Source organism: Coenobita brevimanus, chromosome 15 (genome assembly GCF_032717465.1).
Source record: "Coenobita brevimanus isolate Jiangsu-jjx chromosome 15, ASM3271746v2, whole genome shotgun sequence".
Taxonomy (NCBI): domain Eukaryota; kingdom Metazoa; phylum Arthropoda; class Malacostraca; order Decapoda; family Coenobitidae; genus Coenobita; species Coenobita brevimanus.
Window position 1 is genome coordinate 31482290 of NC_136968.1, and position 8217 is coordinate 31490506.

The window sequence follows — 8217 nt, forward strand, 5'->3', positions numbered from 1 at the left end:
CTCCCTACCTATTCCCCTGCCTGTCTACCTCCATACCTATCCCCCTGCCTACCTACCTCCTTACCTATCCCCCTGCCTACCTATCTTCCTACTTATCCTCCTGCCTACCTAAATCCATACCTATCCCCCTGCCTACCTACCTCCTTACCTATCCCCCTGCCTACCTATCCTTACCTATCCCCCTGCCTACCTAAATCCCTACCTATCCCCTGCCTACATACCTCCCTACCTATCCCCCTGCCTACTTACCTCCCTACCTATTCTCCTGCCTACCTACCTGCTTATCTACCCTTCCTGCTCCCTACCTGCCTTCCTGTCTGGTTGCATCTCAAACTACTTCCCTCCCTATCTACCTGTCTTCCTCCCTGTCTGCCTGCCTCCCTACCTAACCTCTTGCCTACCTATCTCCCTCCCGCCTCTCCCAATACGTACCTGCCTACCTCCCATCTGCCTACCTCCCTCCAAACCCCCATGCACCACTTCCTTACTATTTCTTCATATCTAATCCATTTATTGTAAAGGAACCGAAATATTAGCGTCTCTCCATCTTGTATTTTAAATTATAGCAGGAGATGAACATTTGAATTTGATGCGGCTCATTGTGCAGTGCCGCGCGACGAATGTAGAGCCTAACATGTCTTTTTCTTTTTTTTTCCCCTTTATATTCTTTTCAGCTATATGAAATGCGCTGCAAAATTTCGAAAATATGGCCCAGGTTAAGGTAAAAGAATGGTCAGTTTACCGTTTCAGACAACTCTGGATTTTAATTATGAGTATGTTTTTCCGGTGTGTTCTTTTTATGTGAATCAGTTGAATTTAACCGTCACACCTATCGCACATCAACAGCCCCAAGTTATATCCCTCCATCCTCTTTTCTGACGGCAGCGGGGACTGGCTGGGAACTGAGGGTTTTGTGTGGAGGAGAACGGAATAAAGGGTTAATATCCGAAAGAAATGATGCCAGAAATAGATTGAATAAAGAAAATGAAAGTTATCCTAATCGGGAGTTTCCGTCCCAAGACCCCTCAACAATATTAACCATTTCATCGCATTGAGTCCTAACCTTCCAAACGCAGAAATTGTATCTCAGTGGTGGTATTGCGATAATAATGAAGAAGTAGAGAAAATCACAATAAACACCGGAAAAAAAATCCAAACTGAGGGATGCATTACCACCCTCCCCCCTTCGACAGTACCCACCCCACCTCGTTCAAACCTTCAAAATGCTGAAATCGTACCTTCTTAATGGTTGTGCAGCGTCCATAGTACTATCAATGTGTCTCTTCTGTAATTACACGGTAGTTTACAGTTAGGGCAATCCACCACTCTTGGCAACACTGTGATCTCTTAGGTTAATAGCTGCATCATCATCTTGGAAACATTACTTCACAAATACCCAGAAATTGTAAGAACTGCCACCATATCCACTAGCCAGTTTTGAACTGATTTCAGATTCAATGTTCAGGAGGCGTGACTGCCTGCCTAAGTGTGACGTAACCACTGAGCTCTATAATATAGATGGAGGGGCTATCTGTGACGTGAGCGTGGGACTTACGGCAGCCATATTGAAACACCCACATTCGTCGCCTCCGCTGTTTTCGCTTGCTGTCTGTTTCCCTGCTGTTTCTTTGTATACATACGTATCATAATACAAACATATATACTTAAAGGCTTCCGATCGAATCTGGCATAAATCTTTAATTTCCAAACTGCCCTTTTAAGGCTTCTATACCTCTTTCTGTGCCTTCATCTCTAGCTTCCTTTCTAGTCGTTCTATAGCCGCTGTTGTAGACGGCCATCGTTCTTCTCCTAGATCTATCAACAGTGGTGTTCCTCAGGGCTCTGTCCTATCACCAACTCTCATCCTATTATTCATCAATGGCCTTCTAAGTTGTACATCTAACCCTGTCCACTCGTATGCTGATGATTCCACTCTTCACCTTTCCATTCGGTTCCCGCAGCGTCCATATCAGCAGTTATTTCAACAAACAAGGGATGAGACTATGGCACACCTAATGTCTGACTGGGGTAAAAATAATCTTGTTGTTTTTAATGCATCAAAGACTCAGTTCTTACACCTATCAACCCAACAAAATCTTCCACAGGTATACCCACTGATGTTTAATAATATCCAGCTGAATCATCGTCTTTGAACATGCCTGGGGTTTCATTCAATCGGGACTTATCTTGGAAAGACCATATTACATCTCTTGTAAATTCTACTTCCAAAAGATTAGGTGTGCTAAGCCGACTCCGCACCTTCTTTACCTCTGCACAGTTGTTGACCTTATACACGGGCTTTATTTGCCCCTGTGTAGAGTACAACTCTCTTGTGTGGGAAGGCTCCCCACATACAGCTTTTCTCAATTGGGTGGAATCGAAGGCTTTTCGTCTCATTAACTCTCCTAATACTGGCTCCATTCAACCTCTGTCCCTTTGCCACACTGTTGCCTCTTTATCTCTTTTCTATCGCTACTTCCATGGTCACTGCTCCTCTGAACTGTCTGCATGCATTCCTCCACCTCTACGACGGGCGCATAGCACCCGTCTAGCAAAAACTCTCATCCCTTTTCTGTCCAACTCACTAATGCAAGAGTTAACCGTTACTCCCAGTTTTTCATTTATGCAACAGGTCAACTCTGGAACTGTCTCCCTCTGTCTGTATTTCCTACTTCCTATGATCTCCAGTCTTTCAAACACAGTGTGTCCAAGCATCTCAAAATGAATGGATCTTGAATTTCGCTCTCTTTTACATTGTTCTTTTTTTTTTTTCTTGGAAGGAACGGTTTGCAGGCTTTTGGCCTTTGGTTCCTTCTTCCTTACATAATATATATATATATATATATATATATATATATATATATATATATATATATATATATATATATATATATATATATTTGTGGGTGGGGGCGCTCACCATCCACTCACTCGATGTATTGCTGCTCTCGGGTGTCTGCCCTTTCCTCTCCTCCATCCTTCTTTCCTTCCATCCTCTTCTGTCTTTCCTTCATTCTTTCCTCATGCTTCTGCCTACGGGTGACTTTACACTCCCTCTTCTGTCTGTCTTTCCTTCATTCTTTCCTTTTCCTTCTGCCTGTGGGTGACTCTACACTAAGTGACAAGCCAAATGGCTTCCTGTACACCAGGAAACCATTTACTACGCTGGGTGGTAACCATATAACCAAATTTTGGCGCCTGGTGATTTAGTGAGTAATTACGGCGGTCCAATCGGATTGAGCCGGTGAAGGTTTATATGCAGGAGGTGGGGTATATTGCACATGTAATGCCAGTCAGGGATGAGTGAGGCTGGTCACTCTCATCTTAAATGTCAGGACCAACTTGCCTAGCCCCGGGCTCCTACGCTTCTCATGGGGCGATGTAGCATCGAATGATGATGATGATGAGAGAGAGAGAGAGGGTGGGGGGAAGAGAGATTTTTTTTTTTCTGCCTAGCTCTACGAATTATATGATACATTTAGCCAGTTGTATGAATAAAGCACGTCATTGGTTGCTGTAGTGCAGAACATAGCTTTTTTTCGTTTCTCTTTATGACCACCTTAACCTAATGTCTAATTATGGTGGTAAGATAAAATTTAAGTCTGTGGAAAGGGCAAATATATGAAAATTATTTATATTTCGCCACATTATATATGGTAAAAAAAAAAATCATTATCTATTAGCTATTATTAGTACAGTATTGCTTACACATCTTCATGTACGTAAACACGCGTCCATAATTATTTCTTACTACCTAGCCAGCTGCTTTCTTACTTTAGTACCAGTAGCTTCCTCTGTGATAAATTTATTAATGTGATGTACTGTACCTTAATGATTCTTTGATCACGATGGAGGAAGTGCAGGAGGCACTAAAAGAGAGGAAAGCAGGGAATACGGATGGTTGTGCTGTGGAATGCCTGAAAGGTGGTGGAGCGATTATTGTTGAGTGATTAGTAAGATTGCTGAATGTGTGTTTTGTGAGCGGTGTGGTGCCGATTGAGTGGGCAAGTGCGTGTGTGACTGAATTACTTTTAGGGGTGTAAGTATGTACTGTCAGCCAACTCGTACACATGTCATTGGTAGGCAGCTGTACCAAACACAATCAAGCCACATTTTGCGGATTCTATAGGGCATGGGAGGCATCGTAGCACCTTTTTCTTAGTGCTGTACAAGATATTGCATACTACACCCTAAAATTATCTAGTATGTTATTTATGTCATTTCAGTATCAACAAGCAGTAGTTAGCATCAGTAGTATTGTTTTTGCTCCAGGCTTAACTTTATGTGACCCTGGTCGCCTCTTTTGGGGATAGGGTAGAAACTGAAGGACATTTGTGTAACTGGGCAGCTCCACAGATCTGTTATATTAATGTCTGCATATGAATGTATCCCTCACTAGCACCATCAATAACATGTAAGCGGAAACTGATATGTAATGTGCAGAATAAATTGCCAAGGGAGATGTGTTAGCAAAATGAGGCACTTAGAATAAGCCTTTGTAGTTTGATTAAACAAGGCAGCCCTCCACATGGAAGATTGAAGGTAATGGAAATGGTGAAAACTGTAGAGCCTTGGAGCAGTTATCCTTCTAGAATATTCGAGCCCCAACTTCAGCCCTGCCAAATCAGGTGTCGAGGCACGCCCACGATGACAACACACGTTCATTGCACTTACCAGTCTCACAGCTGAATGATGGGATGCAGTTCTTGTATTTAAGCACAGCAGCTTCGGGACATCTCATACCTCTCACCACATTCAACTCAACTGTCTCCAATACCAACAGATGGCCAAAGCTTCAGTGGGTCTTCCTTCGTGATGATAGAACACACTCTTTCAATGTTTTTTTTTTTTTTTTTTTTTTTTTCCGGATAATAAGCCAAACTTGGCCTCCATGTTGTACCACTTCGCAATGTTGTTAATGTTGCCAGAGATAATTTCCCTTATGTGGGTCATGATGGGTTGCGAAGAAGAATCTTTTAGCGACACACAAGAGCAGACTTTCTTCAATATTCAATCAAACCCTGCCATATCAAAGAACAGGACACACCTTCATCACAGGCCAGTCAGAAAAGACTTTGGTGGTGACACGTCCCGCAGCTGCCGCCAAGTAGCACAGGTGGTGGACACGAAATCAAATACTGTACAAGGAATCTCTCACAACCAGGGAGAGAGCTCCAGGGTTCACACCACTTATTGTAGACGATTTTTTTTTTCTCCTCATCTAGCACAATATAACCTCATCAACCTGCTTCACCTGCCTTGCCAGTGCCTTAAACCTGCCTTGCCACTGCCTTATCACCTGCCTTGCCACTGCCTTATACCCTGCCTTGCCACTGCCTTATCACCTGCCCTGTGCCACCCACAACATCAAGATTCTCAGAGTTGGAGATGGTGTGAAGCGTGTGTGTGTGTGTGTGTGTGTGTGTGTGTTTGTGTGTGTGTTTTGGGCTGAGTATGGAATATTCTGGGGCATAAAAAGCGACGATAGAGGTGACACCCTAGATAATGGCAGTGTTGTCATGAAAGATCTGCACCAATGACACGGCACACAGCTGAAGGATATAATATGGGGGTGACGTGGCCTGTGTGTTGAGGGTTATGAAATAAGGATATGGACAGCCACCCCGCTCTCTGTACCCATCCACGAAACATAAGGATTAAAAGAAAACACAAAACTTCCTGGTAAAATATAGCTGAAGTCTGTGAATAAACTTCTTCAAAGCAAACACTGCAATGAGTCCTAGTACAGATACTGTTCTGGTCACGCTGTCTACTGGCCCTTGACTAGGCACAACAAATTCGCCTGCTGGGTAGTCGTGTACCCTGGCACCAATTAATGATTTTGGACCACAGTTTCCTAAAGCACTTACGGGAAAACCAAGTAGTGAAGGGTGGAAAATGGTTTATAACCCATAAACCGTGTAGTTTACTCACATAGACATCAATTTTGGCCGATGTAACACGGAATTTATTTCAGGGAAATCTCATGTGGCCTGAAGTAATAGTGGCAGAGTAACTTCAGTCTGTCTGGCCAAGCAGACCCATCAACCGCAAGCAAGCAACCGCTTCTACATGGCGGCCCTGTGCAGTGAACCGATGATCCGTTGCAGTACTGTAGACAGCGCATCACTCCAATGAGGCGGGGGGAAGAGTGTATATGTTTGGTGTCTCCCCACACAGTTAACAAGGACATCTTGGTATAGGCTCCACATCATCCCGTTATTTGGTTGTATGGTTCCCACTCAGCGATGTAAATGGGTTACAATAAAACATTAGGCTTGTCACTCAGTGTAGTCTCCTGAGGGCAGCATATATCGGGTATGGAGGAAGGGCGCCCCACCTATACAATGTCGCCAGTAGTCAGCAGTTGAAGGGTCAGCAACATACCTTCAGGCGTGGACAAAACACAGGGTCGAGAATAAAAACATCCCTCCAAATTTCAGACACGATTAGTATGTGACTTGAGGGCCGTTTATAGGTGATCTCGGATATTTCGTAACACGTCTTCCTTAGTGATTTATTCTGTAAGTTACTCCTCGATATCCTTCCGTATGTTAGTGAACTATATCGATATTCAAGTGATAAGATTAATATACAAGATAATCTGCTATGGATGAAGTAGTGCGAAGCCTCCAGTGCGACCTACAGTACGGCCAGAGCGTTCCCTAACACCTCGTTCTTAGCGATTTATTTTGGGGTATGGCTGGATATGTCCTTTTGTACCGGTACGTTGTTTATGCAGAGATGGTGATATGGGAAGGATTTATGTAACACAGAAGAGTAAGGTAAACAAATAGCTTCTGAAAAGGTGTTAGACAGCTTCCTCGGACAACGAGAACACACGCCATGGTGGTTCATCCTGGGAAAAGAATATCCACTGCTGCCGTTAATGATGCAATAAATGTCTATCGTGAAGTAAAACACTGAACACTTGTACAACTTTTGATACTTTATTATACGTATTTTTCCACATGTAATACAGGAATGTTCAAATAATATAGAGAACTAGGGAATTAAAACTGTGCTATCATCGCCAACGGCCATACCACGTTAAGTACACCGCTTCCCGTTCGATCAGCGAAGTTAAGCAACGTTGGGTCTGGTTAGTACTTGGATGGGTGACCGCCTGGGAACACCAGATGCTGTTGGCATAACGTTCTCCTTACATGTCAAGTGGGGTTGGTGGAGGATTAGTGCCCCTCCCTGTAAAACAATTAACTCTAAGCCCTTGGCCACCCGGTTTGGGATACATGGCGTCTGGCAATGAATGAGTGAAAACTACTACTATTTTGACAACAGTTTTCTCTTGCATATGACAATGACAGTTTGCAATTTCCAGCATTAGGTTGTCAAACGTTTTAAGCCAAGCATCACATACATCAGGATTATGTAAACACAGTTCTCAAGGTTTAGACTCACGTAACCTAAGTTGAACAAAACAAGAAGTACCAGGCCTCCTACAGCACCCGCCATTATGTTGAAGTTATGGGCTCCGTGTTCGGCGCCAACCCTGACGCCTAGCTGCACGAGCGTTTTGTAAGTATTTGTCATGTCCAGCTTCTGTCTCTGCAGTAAGAGGATTTTGAAAAACATCACAAGGACTTCTAACATGACACCCACGAACAGGCCTGCAAAAGTGCCCACCATGGCCCCTCCTGCCGTCAGCATGAGGGATATAAGGGCGAGAACTTTGGCGCCCTCCCGACCTCCCATCACATACCCTTCGTAGACATGTAACGAAAACACCACAAGCAGCGCGATAACTCTCTCATTGCTCTCAGTTTTGTGCACCAGGACAGGCTCTAAGGCAACCCAGAGTAGGATGATGGTGAAGACGATTTGGGGTCCCGTGAAGACGAGGCCAGTCAACAACACAGCCACGGCACCGGCCACCCTCGCAAAATGATTCTGTGGGTCATATATACAACTGTTATACCGGTAGGACTAGGTTAGTGGTGTATATCTGGAGGTGTGAGGAACATTTTAGAAATTAAGTGTTGTGCCGTAGGATTAGGTTAGTGGCTTATATCTGGAGATGTGCATATGTCTGTTTTATATTCTTTCTTTCCTTAGAAATTAGTTCTTGTTATTGTATAATACTTAAGTGCATTATTGAGTTGGCAAATGTGAATTCTCTCCTAGGCTCTAGAATATTCTGTGCTGCTCTGGAGGTGGGGTCGGGGGGGAGGGTATTTATTGGGGCCTTCCTGTCTCTAA

General features: G+C 43.8%; 1 non-coding gene across 1 annotated transcript; it reads left to right on the forward strand.

Annotated features, from left to right (window-relative positions):
• Positions 1–7032: 7032 nt before the first annotated feature.
• LOC145390801 (5S ribosomal RNA) lies at positions 7033–7151 on the forward strand. Its single transcript, XR_013895715.1, has one exon. It is a non-coding gene; the product is annotated as a 5S ribosomal RNA (ribosomal RNA).
• Positions 7152–8217: the final 1066 nt, after the last annotated feature.